The sequence below is a fragment of the Haliotis rubra genome, unplaced genomic scaffold, assembly GCF_003918875.1.
Source record: "Haliotis rubra isolate DU_JTF1 unplaced genomic scaffold, ASM391887v1 Scf145, whole genome shotgun sequence".
NCBI lineage: Eukaryota > Metazoa > Mollusca > Gastropoda > Lepetellida > Haliotidae > Haliotis > Haliotis rubra.
Genome location: NW_025765392.1, coordinates 1,293,011 through 1,306,417, shown reverse-complemented (window position 1 = coordinate 1,306,417; position 13,407 = coordinate 1,293,011). Strand labels below are relative to the sequence as shown.

At 40.5% G+C, this 13,407-nt stretch overlaps 1 protein-coding gene across 5 annotated transcripts in view; it reads left to right on the top strand.

The window, feature by feature from the left end:
• The window catches only part of LOC124269495 (beta-1,4-N-acetylgalactosaminyltransferase bre-4-like), a 108,189-nt gene that overhangs the window by 70,416 nt on the left and 24,366 nt on the right, over window positions 1–13,407 (top strand). The window lies entirely within an intron of this gene.

Below are 13,407 nucleotides of genomic sequence, written 5' to 3'. Positions count from 1 at the left end.
AGGTGTTACAGACACATGCCTACAGTACAGATGTGTTACAGACACATACCTACAGTACATATGTGTTACAGACACATGCCTACAGTACATATGTGTTACAGACACATGCCTACAGTACATATGTGTTACAGACACATGCCTACAGTACAGATGTGTTACAGACACATGCCTACAGTACATATGTGTTACAGACACATGACTACAGTACAGAGGTGTTACATACATATGCCTACAGTACAGAGGTGTTACAGACACATGCCTACAGTCCAGTGGTGTTACAGACACATGCCTACCGTACATATAGTACCTAATCGGTACAGAAATACGTGGTTTATTAATATTGAATTGTCTTTACACTGTAAGAATTATTCAAATTCAATAACATTTGTATATGGTCTCTTTAGAGGGAGAACGGGGAGAGTGGACCTAGTTAAATGCCAAGGGTATTTCACGTAATTCTGTTCTCGGAACATTGGTATATCGCCATCTCACAATGAAGAGAAAATAAGAGGAACATTCAAAACTTGATAAAGCTGTTTGTTGTTTAACGCCACACTCAGCAATATTCCAGGTATATGACAGCTGTCTGTCGAGTCGGGACCAGACAATCTAGTGAGTGACAGCATTAGCATCGATCTATGCATTTAGGATACGATCACACGCATAACCAAGTCGTACAAGCATGGCATGCTGACGACCAATTCTAACCAGGTTCTTGCTAAAACACTTTAATGTATCTAATCACTTGTATCAAACATATACTGCTGAGTATATGATAATTTAACAATCTGGAATATTAAACTTCGTGAGAAAAAGTCAACGAAAATGGCCACGATTGCGACTATTTACACTGTCACGTCAAACAGGAATATCAGCCGTAACACGCTTTGACGTTTATGTTGTACCCGTTCAATGTCACGTCAATACCGATCGGCCTCGTCTTGACCACAGGAGGTCTTCGATGGAGTGCCATGTCGTGTTCATATTGATCTTTCCCAATTGCTCCTAGACCAATCTGAATTAGAGAACAGAGGGCTAGCAAGCGTCTGTCTGACGAGACTTTCAATTAAAGTCGACAGTTCAAACCGACTGCACCAGAGATCACAAGTTATGTCGTCTGCCTGGTAGATTGTTATCGGTTTCTGTTACGACCGCCATTGTTGACGAGGCCTCAAGAGATGATGTGCCTTTCATAGCAGCTGAAATCAATACTTGATGTCATAAGCAAACTGTTCTCGTCCGTTTAAGTCCAATAATCTTTAGAATAGTATATATAGTGTTTTCTGGAGATTGTGAGAGGCGTAGCGTCACCTTGTGAGCTGAGGTTGGGAAGCAATATTCTTCAGAAAGTATGTGGTAATCAAGTCATCTGTTACACTCTGCCTGGGATCGCGAACTGCATAGCATCGTCCTGTTTACAACCGTTGACTGACACAGTCCATTCGAGAAGATGGTAATGTTGAAAGGTTGTATATTTTGCAAGGGAATGCTATAGGTTCCTTCTGTACTGGGTAGGCACCAGACATGTGTGTTTGTTGCTACATGATACCACCTTGCGTAAAGGTCAATGGGTGAGGGGCTGTTGATTTCTGCTGACCACACATTACTGACCGCTGGCGGTTTTATTGCAAAACAAGATCCTTCTAGATAGGGACATTTTCTGCGAATTGTTCCGATGATAGGAACCAGTAGATTCCAGAGTCGCTTCAAACGAGGCGTATGAATTTCTGACAGTGATTCTGGCTTAGTGTGCGGAATGCTTTGTCAGTCAACACTTGACCCTTGGTCAGCGGCTTGGCAGATTGGTCAGAGTCACGGCTACAAGACTGACTGACTGAGTTTGGTTTTACGCCGCTTTTAGCAATATTCCAGCAACAGCACGGCGGGGGACACCAGAAATGGGCTCCACACATTGTACCCATGTGGGGATTTGAACCCGGGTCTTCAGCGTGACGAGCCAACGCTTTAACCACTGGGCTAGCCCAACGCCCCTCACGGCTACCAGAGGCAATCGGAAGATTGCTGCACTGCTGTATTACATGTCCAGGCGTCGAATGTTTGATACGGCATGTCCAATACAAAAGCATCATTAATAGATGGAATTCAGGTTTGATTATAAACATTGTCACCATGACAACTCTGTGTAACCCCTCTATGACACACAGCCTCATTATCTGTAATAGAACGTGTTACGTCACAAGTTAGGACATTAATTGGTACGTCGTTAATATTACATAAGGTTCATTTCAATCATTTCATAATCTAGCCAGCCATGTGTTGTATGTAGCTGTGAGATATGAACTTGTGCCAGGCCTTCCATTAAAACATGCATTTAATATTACACATCCAGATATGCTTCGTTAGCACTCTAAATCACTTTTTCTGTTGTCGTTGTGACATGGCAGTCAACTTCCTGTTTGTTCTGCGCATGCGCAGTAGGGAAGATTGTGTTTTAGCCCTGCAATTTCCATGCTTTCGGTTCTTAAATTTACGATTGGCTTAGTTTTTGTTGCGCATTTATCGTTCGGTATTGCTGCCTCCTTGTGTATTGTCGACATATACGTTTTTTACGTTATCTGTTACTTTCATTGTTTACTTTTTCTGTTTTTCTGACCATTGCACGATCACCTTTGGCTCAAAGACATTTACATACGTGTTCGAGTTTTCAATTCAGCTTGTTGGAATTGTCGATATATATCGATTACCAATACGTAGGAGTTCGTATGAGGATTGCATGGAGATTAAGATAATCAATAACGTAATATGAAACGTAAACGTCAGCGAATAACCAGTCCACCCAAAAACATTAGTATTTTATCCAAAGGTCGACAATATAAGTGTAGAGTGAGTAAGGTGAGTTTAACGCTGCTTTGAACCATATTGCAGTTAGGCCACTGTGTGTCAGTTAGGCCACTGTGTGTCCGTTAGGCCATTGTGTGTCAGTTAGGCCACTGTGTGTCAGTTAGGCCATTGTGTGACAGTTAGGCCACTGTGTGTCAGTTAGGCCATTGTGTGTCAGTTAGGCCACTGTGTGTCAGGCCATTGTGTGACAGTTAGGCCATTGTGTGTCAGTTAGGCCACTGTTAATTTATCAATTAGGCCACTGTGTGTCATTTAAGCCACTGTTAACTGTGTCAGTTAGACCTCTGCATTTTGGGGTATATAAGTGCCAAAACGTTAATGGCTCTAAAATATCATTTCATTGATAGTATATCTTGGGGTTTTAATACATACACGTTTCTTTGTCATTGTCCTGAATAGTAAACAGCAGTAGATAATGAAGGATAATAAGGAAAGCAGCTCATTCTGCATAATAAAAACAACTCCCAACAGTACAGATGTTGTAAAAGACACTGGCGTTTCTTGCAATTGAGGACCAGGAAGTAATCGGACGTGTTTAATCATATCCCAAACTACTTTACTGAACCGATGATCACTTTCGTTGTCATCATACAGAACGCCCACGAGAAGCTCTTGTCGATAGATTTTGTGTCTGATTATTACCGAGTAGAAGGCTGCTGGAACGAAGAAAACTGCAGACATCCGTTGCGCAAACCAGACCCAATAAATATCGACCACAAGTGTCGAAAGGCTGGAAACAATAAATAGTTTTGTCAAGTAGTGTCTGTCACGTGATTTGTCATTCTGTTCCAGGAGGAGTGATTTCTAGATTAAGACTAGTTTTCAGGAAGGTTGTTTCAGTGATTGATGACAACACATTTCATTGATTGTTCGGTTCTGTTTGAACGCAGCGGAAGTTGAGCTGGGTGTTCCATTCTCACACTGTACGGTTGGCGTTATGTAGCGTGGAGCAACAATGATAGAAACGTTATCATTCGTTTAAAATCTATGTTAAGCATACACTACAGGGCAGTAATTACTGTTTGTAAACCACCACATTTACAGCTTTTAAATTCAGAATGACGATTCCTCGTGGTAATTTATTCATCTTGTGTGAGTGGCTACCGGTAGGGCAGGTGATGCGTATGTGGTGTCATACTGATTTTTATTGATGTATTCATATAATGTCCATCTCTAGTTTGCTATTCATCCCCAGGTGAATCTGTTTTGTAGGATAATGGAGACTGATTATTTTCTGGCATTGGCGTGTTCTATTTACATTATTTCGGTTGAAGGAAAGTACAAAAAGGCTGTCTTCTTGATATCACGAGGTCAGATAATCCCCCTACCAACTAACCAATTAATTCTGGGGATAGACATGTCTAAAGAAGAAACATTATATTTAATTGTTGTGAACTTGATCAGATATTGAATTGCTTGTGGTCTTACAGCAATGGTATATTGTTTGGCATTCAATCTGTATAAGATTCATTCAAATGATTTCATGACAAACAGGTCAGGGCATTGGTTTTTGCTATTTTTTAAGACGACTGTTGACGATGGAAATTTACAGATTTTCATGGTTGACTTTCCAGGCGCGTTTTATTTGGAGTAATGGTACGTCTTTTGTGAAGGTCCGGACTGGAAGGGCAACTAAACGCTCACAAAATTGACAAGAGCATGTTAACTAAATCGATCATTTGTTCTTTGTGTATGTAAAAACGTTGAATTACATTGGAAAATGGCTCCACGAGGCAACCGTTCTTGCTTGCAAATAGCGATTATGTTGTTGAATTGATGAGAGGAAGCGTCCTCTCTGTCTGTAAACGTAATTACATGTAAATACGATAGTGCCCGTAAAGAAGCAGTAGCAGAATGCGCCTGGAATCATTCCTTGGATTCAGCTTGAAACATCCTGGATAATAACATGCTACCGTTCTTCAAGATGCATCGGTACCACCGAAGTCACGATACTACACTACCGGGCAAAAGTAAATACCCACTTGAAGACGGGAACTGGCAAAAATGTCTAAACGTCATCACAACGTTCCTCCGATATTTATGTCATTAAAGATCATTGTCTTGTTATGGGTGTGTACCGAAATAGGAACAGGGATAAATGATATACAAAATGATATACAGTTTATATTTCTAATTAGTTACGTTTAGGTAAAACAAGATGCCTCATATAGAATGTCATTCTCGTAAGATTCCATATTCAAGACCTTATTACGCGAAGGCTCATTAGAAATGAATACAATGTGTGGCTATCATCATATAGTGCCGAGTGATTTGCACGAATGTTTACATACTGGCAGCGTTACGCAACAATTATTGAGCCAGCATATGCTGTATCATTAGGTGGACTTTATTGATAGTAATTCAGACAAATATACATTTTCATCGTTTTCAGAGCATGAGACAAGTTTATTGGATTTGTTTGTCTCATCGATAGCACTTCCATTGTGTGATAAATTCCGATATTGACAAATGTCACGATGTTTCGATTGGAATACGATATATATATATGAGTGAGCCTCTAATGACTGCGCACGTTTATCAGTTTCAACCGGTCGTGAACGACTGTAATGACTTCTTGCAACAAACTATTAACTGTTATAGGTCGTGTTTGTTCGACATTCAAATGTTAAAGATATCATGTTAGAATCTATACTCGGCCACTAAACTGCCTAGCGAAATAAATATACACTTGAATACACTTGAAGTCTGAATGTATTATGCACACTGCCCTGTGTCCAAACGTCAATTGGCTGAAATCATTAGGAACACTTCCTGAAAATACAACCATCTTCCCCGTGTACCCTTTGGCGCGGTAGTTCACGTTGAAAGACTTTGCTGTTGTGTTACTTCGTCAGGGATGAAGGTATCGCAATGGCATGCACAAGATAGGCACCGTAGCCAACACTTCAGACATGATTTATATTGGAGACTTGAAATTTACTTTTAAATATTATCAGAAATACATATATGCGTCCTTTATAATATATATAATTTATGTACGGAAACACACGCGGGTCATAATCTGTAAATCATTGATACCATTCTTAAACACATGGATGTCAACAAATGTCACCAGAATAGCTTCACAACCCGCGTATAGATACAATGTTAGAGGGAATTTCCCATTTGTCATTCAATGCTAATGACTTGGTCGTACAATGATCTCTTGTCTGTGTAATATCTTAGCATACTGAATATGTGTTTGAGAAAATTGATTCGCTTCTACGTATGGCACTTGTAAATACATTATGTTGGGCCCCCTCGTTGGCGTATTTATCGGAGCGTGATGTAAAGCAAATCGGATTGGTTTTGTCGCATTGAGAACATTATCCGTTATCTGATGAAAACAACCGTTATAGCATGCTATGACTCACGAGCATGCAATTCGTAATGCAGTTTGCAGTAATCGGAATCGTTCTCAATTTAGGTGCCAGAGCACAGAACATATTGAACTCTCATGGATGAAATATTTTGACAGTGCAAATAACATCATCATTCATTTAATGGAACTGCAATCAGATTGGCCAATTTAAATGATTCAAACTCTAATTTTGCACCCCATCAAACTATTTATCAATGGCGATCTCAATCTCACACCTTAACATGCGCGCGGTCAATTTAAATGCCCATTTTGGATGATAGCATAGTTAGTTTATGGCCGAGTAGAAATTAAGCGTAACTATTCTTGCAATAATGATAGTGTTTAGGAAATCCAGCACTCAAGTTTACAGGTTTACGCGATATATACTGATTTTTTAACAAAAATTTATTGCAGTTATGTTTTAAGTGCAGTTGGATCATCAAACAGTATGGGCACACTTATTGTCCCAAAGCCACACCTAAAACTATCTGCCTGTATCCTATTTTACCCTTTAAAAATGTATCGCTGACCCTAGTTTATCTAGCTGCATACAATCCTGATATCTTCCAATTGTTTAAAAGCGTTGCACATGTATTCATATATTATGATGATGTAATCTTAAATATGTTTTTGACACCATCTACGGCTTTTTTGGCTTTATGTCTAAAATTCCAAACAGTTAAACGCTGAACTATAGTTCATGAAGATGGAAGCATCAGAGCCTGACATAAGGCGACACAATGGCGATTTTGTATGTACATTGTACAGCAAGGAACAAAATGCTTCAAACCAAACGGGTGTTCAACCTTCTTATATCAATACATGTTTATAAAATATTCAACTCTCATGAGAAAACGGCCCTTCTGTATTCACAGAACACGTATGAACATAACAGTGACTTTGGCAGCAATGGTGCCGTGTGACAGCCATCTTTGCGCATCAATCAAGAGTCTCTGACTGTCGCTGTTGGTTTGCAGTCTTCCCGCTACAGTAGCTGTATATACCGGCGCCAGATAACGATTGTGTTGTCGTGTGTGTAAATAAACTGATTCTTTCAGCAAAACTACAAGGAACACACACGACTCTGCTTGCAGGCTCATGTGTCCGAAGAGAATGGACCCGTTTCCTACATACAGTTAATAACTAGGGTATTGATTAACGTTTGCTTATGATGAATTAGCCATACTTTGTTCGCAACGGTGTCAATACCGCTTTAGAAATATATCGTCTTTTTGACGTAACGATGTCAGTACAGTCGGGAGATGAATACCTGACTGTCCACACATGGTAGTGAATCTCGTGATACAATCCTGAATGGACATTGCTTGCATGTTTCATATCGGTGGTGACAGGATAGCATCTCACATGATGAAGACTCGTCTTAACCCGGTTACTCCACCACTGTTCGATCGTGAAACTGTTCCAATATTGTCTTTTAATTGTAAAAGCTGATGTACAAAAGCACCTCCCCATGTCATATTATCTCATGAAATGAACATAGTATAATACTGCTGTATTACTGCTGAAAGAAATGTACTCCTGATTTCGTCACAATTGTAGAATCGACTCTGCTTTTAGCAGATGTGGACAGGGTTTTGTCGCTTCTATGTACTCATCAACGTGTAACTAATTTTAACATTTTAACAGCCTTAGAATTGTTGTTCATAACATGCCTATTTATGTGAACCCACTATTATAAGACAATCAAGCTCTCTTTTATTTTCTCTTCTCTCTCTCTCTCTCTCTCTCTCTCTCTCTCTCTCTCTCTCTCTCTCTCTCTCTCTCTCTCTCTCTGACTGTTGAACATAGTCAACAATAGGTTTACGTACTAGTTTTATATATGTGAACCCACTATTATAAGACAATCAAGCTCTCTTTTTTTTTCTCTTCCCTCTCTCTCTCTCTCTCTCTCTCTCTCTCTCTCTCTCTCTCTCTCTCTCTCTCTCTCTCTCTCTCTCTCTCTCTCTCTCTCTCTCTCTCTCTCTCTCTCTCTCTCTCTCTCTCTCTCTCTCTCTCTCTCTCTCTCTCTCTCTCTCTCTCTCTGACTGTTCAACATAGTCAACAATAGGTTTACGTACTAGTTTTATATACACGGGATTGGCTTAACCCATTTTTGCGTGGCATCACTTGCATGTACCAAGCAAAGTTGGCGTGAACTCCATGGAGGATGCACTCGCTCCAGTCAGCGTGTTGCTCTTGCCCAGTATCAACTTGTAAATTGCCCGTCTAGGCCAGATTGACATGTATCGATTGCAGGAATTTCATTCGCTCAGTTAGATCAACAAACACAAATTGGTAACTTTCCTAAAGTGGCCCGTTAATGTTTTGGGATCTCTCATTCAGATGTAATCAAACTGTTTGGAGAAAAACATATTTCGTCTCTCTTCACCGACTGCTTTGCATTTCTTTCAATGTTAATCGATATTACCGTTCAAGCTGCTGTCGAGTACACCCCTGTCTGAAGACGTACATGCTGAAGTGGGTCAGGTCAACCGGAAATCATGTGCTCCATGAAGGGAATTTTCCAGTTTCTCAGATAACACCGAATCTGTGATTCTTCCCAATATATTTCGTAAGATGCTAGATTTCGGCATATCATATCTCAGATAGAAGACCAAATTTAGACTCTACCCGTCTACTTTGTGAAGCGATGGACTCCTACAAAACATAACTCCGAGAGTGATCCGAAGGTGAAATGTCACCCATCAACTATTAAAACGCGAGTGTGGGGGAATTAGCTCGCATGGCAAGAGGTACTAATGCCAAGCCACACACAACACAAGACCTGAGTGAAAAAACGACGAGTTTATTACACAGCTGCTGATTAAACTAATCAGCTGCTGAATATACTATTGAGTCATTAATATAAATATTTACAATAATTTATTATTAGAGCATGATCACAATCAATTATCAAAGTACATATATGCGGGAAATACTGGGTAAACAAACATAACATGTTGATTCGTTACACACGATACATAGCATACAACAATATACATAGCATACAACAACACACATAGCATACAAACTACATACATAGCATACAACTACATACATAGCATACAACAACATACATAGCATACAACATACATACATAGCATACAACAACATACATAGCATACAACATACATAGCATACAACAACACACATAGCATACAACAACATACATAGCATACAACAACATACATAGCATACAACATACATAGCATACAACAACATACATAGCATACAACTACATACATAGCATACAACAACATACATAGCATACAATACAACAACATACATAGCATACAACAACATACATAGCATACAACATACATAGCATACAACAACATACATAGCATACAACAACACACATAGCATACAACATACATAGCATACAACAACATACATAGCATACAACAACATACATATACAACAACATACAACATACATAGCATACAACATAGCATACAACATACATACATACATAGCATACAACAACACACATAGCATACAACAACATACATAGCATACAACATACATAGCATACAACAACATACATAGCATACAACATACATAGCATACAACATACATAGCATACAACATACATACATAGCATACAACTACATACATAGCATACAACTACATATTCAAAGTAGCGTAGTGTCAATCCATTTCAAATAAACAGTAATACGGTAATTACTATTTGCGGCGAAAACGCCTTTTGTGTTTTTTAGGTTTATTAACAAAATCAACAGTGTGGTTTTTCAAATATCACAGTTAAGGGCAAAACGTATATCTGAGAGATACAAGAAAGGGTGCCACATTCCACATGAACCTGAAGGTAGTACCAAGGGTCGGAACACTAGGTTAAACTATATAAAGCATTTTAAAGATTTTAACAAGGGAGAAGAAAGTAAAGTTTATTACCTGGGTGAATTTACTAGACGGCCACCAAATTATTTGTGACTGTCGCAGATAATCACTTTTACTAATTAAACTTATGACAAAGTTGTTATTGTGATATTGCTGAGTGCGGCGTAACACTAAACTCACTCACTCACTGTTATTGTGAACTTGCGGTGATATTGTTTAGTTTGACAGAAGCCTCGATGATAAATGTGTACAATGGATGACCAGTTGCGAGTATGCCAGGAAGGTACATGTTGCACGCGTGAGATTTGACCACGGGATATAAAACATTACAGATAAACGTACTGCACCTTGGTTCTATTAGCTGTAGAGATACTTGGTCCCAGATTATGTCCGATGCTCGTTATCAATGTGACCTTTGCCAGGCTTAAGATAGTTGAACGTGGTCACTAATCTGTGATACTTCCAGTTTTCAATAACATATACCGTCATAAAATATTTGTTAAACTTTGTCACGATGGATTCGTGAACACCATGTCTCAGTGTGTACCAAGTATGTCTGTCTGGCCTGTTTCGTGTCCTGTTCTCCGTGACAGAGAAGCCCTAGCTTACGGCTGTTATCATTACGGTGAGCCCAACTGGTATGCTGATGACAGAGGTTGAAGACAGTACATGACTCACAGAGGAACGGTTACTGCCTTATCAGCCCTGGTGTATTCCAGATTCCGCGGTCGAGGAATATTTAGCAAAAAGTCACATTTTGTGAAGCCTCTGTGCAGTGCAGACCGATACAGAATCTGTCAAATACACTGCAGAACTTTAACATTTAATCGAAAGCTGATTTTAAACGTATATACGGATATTTATTCCGTTTTGTAATATCGCTTTCCGAAAGTGCATGGATGTATGTTTTCCCCAAGTAATCTCCTGTCCACGTCAGAACAGCAACCTAACCGGGGATTGGTTTCTCTTAAAATGCCTTCCACAAGTCAAACCGTCTACGAAGGTCACTAAAACTGTTTTGTTGCAGGATTGTGTACAGAATGAGTGAGTGAGTTTAGTTTTACGCCGCACTCAGCAATATTCCAGCTATATGGCGGTGGTCTGTAAATAATCGACTCTGGACCAGACAATCCAGTGATCAACAGCATGAGCATCGATCTGCGCAATTGGGAACCGATGACATGTGTCAACCAAGTCCGCGACCCTGACCACCCAATCCCGTTAGTCGCCTCTTACGACAAGCATAGTCGCCTTTAGTGGCAAGCATGGGTTGCTGAAGACCTATTCTACCCTGGATCTTCACGGGCCGTGTACAGAATGAAGAAACTTTGTTGGTAGAAATGAATTTCAAGAATTTGGCCACGAAATGCAGCTGGGACTGACATGGTAGGAGCCAATTAGCTCTACGAAACACAATGTTCCATTAACCAAATCCATGAGTATCAACTATGAGCGCCCAGGTTGTTGTGGCATGCGAGATTTGCCCCAGCCACGTGTTCATCTTCATAACCAATCAGTAATATCTAAATCAAATCCAGCAGTTGTCTGGTAATATTTATCCAGCATTAAGTTTTCAAATGCATTTCTACATTGTTTGTTTTATCTTTGTGATCTTTGATTCTTTGAAGAGTTTTTTCGATACACTCAACAACACAGTGTCATGACCACTTTTGTCACAAGAATAGTAATAATAATGTGTCCATTTATATAGCGCCAAACTCCACACTAGGTATGCTCATAGCGCTAACAATCAAGGCACAGCACATTATTACCCCGGATAACCCAAGCTGCCTGTTAGGCGCTAGAAGGTTATAGTCATATGACTTTTTTCCATCGGGTACCCATTTTCCTGCTGGGCGAACAGAGACAATTTTGAACAAACTCACTTGCCTAAGGTGAGACCACATGTGTCACATGTGCTTCGTTGTGGGGCGGTCACCCATCCAAGGACTCTCCGAGCTCGACGCTGCTTAACTTCACCGATTTGTGACCTATGACCACGCGCCACCACGTTTCCAGTGTGATCTTGACGTTTCCAGTGTGAATCTGAGTATGGTGCCATGGTTTAACTGGAATACAGTTTCACCTGAGTATGGGTTTTCAGCAACCCATGCTTGACTAACCGGATCAGACTCGCTGATTTGGTTGACACATGTCGTCGTTTCCCAATTGCGTAGATCGGTGCTCATGCTTTTGATCACTGGATTGACTGACTGCGAATTCGGTGTTAAAAAGACAAACAAACCTAAGTTTGGGATGACAACCTGAAGTGATGCAGGTCTCAGACGTTTAGCGCCGTGGTGAAACCCTCGATCATCGGCTTCTGGCGTGCCTAAGGGCCGTAACTCTGCTCAGGATATTGCAGCGCCTCAACCGACTAACCACCTGTGCCCCGGAGCGACAAGGAAAATAACGACGAGCAGCAGAATACTCTTTTGTGGAACAGAACTGTTAAATATGGTTATATGTATTCCGTACAATTCTGTATTTGCCAATACGATTATGTTAGTACGATGCAGGCTTTTCGAAATCCTTCGACAAAATCCTCCATCTGTTTGACTGAGTTTCGACTGTTATTAAGCTACGACTTAAGCAAGTACACGACAGTAGCACTGCTCAGCTTGGCAACCCGTTTAATCATACATGTAGTCATGAATCTTAGATTCGGTGTTAACATTGCATAGACCAGCGCACCTGTACATGCCCCTGATTCATGCCTGTGTCTGGAGCCATCAGGGCGCCTTGCCCGGGGCAGCCATGTAATATGAATGAAGACCAGCAGATCTGATCACGTCTACACAGCGCGTGCCGTGGCGCGACGTCGACGAAAGGGGTCAGGAAAGGTCAGGCGGTGCCGCGTTATCGCTCACCTCTGATTAATTCACTTTTATAATTCAGTGACCAGTCATAGTTGTCCGGACAATCCCTGCTCCACAGGTCAAGAGGGAGTTTGGTTGCTACGTCCTATCGAGTGTAAGAGACGACTAGTTAGCCTGTATTCAAATGTATCTGGTTGTAGATTGATCGGGGCAGTAGACAGGGGAACACTTCCTGTACATCGGGTAACCTGCCAGGAATTAATGGCAGTGTGGCCATGGCGCACCTTATTGCGCAAATCTGCTCGACGTAAGGATTGCTATATTGGGTCCGTGGTTGCTAACGGTAGAACTGCCAATTATAATATCTGGTGAATATTTTAATACATGCAGTTGTTGAGCAACATGTATAGTTTCCTATACTGGACTGCACAGCGACCCTAGCTCTATGGCTGTCGTACGGCCAATTGTAAACTAATATCTGGTGTTTGACGTGGATATACTCAA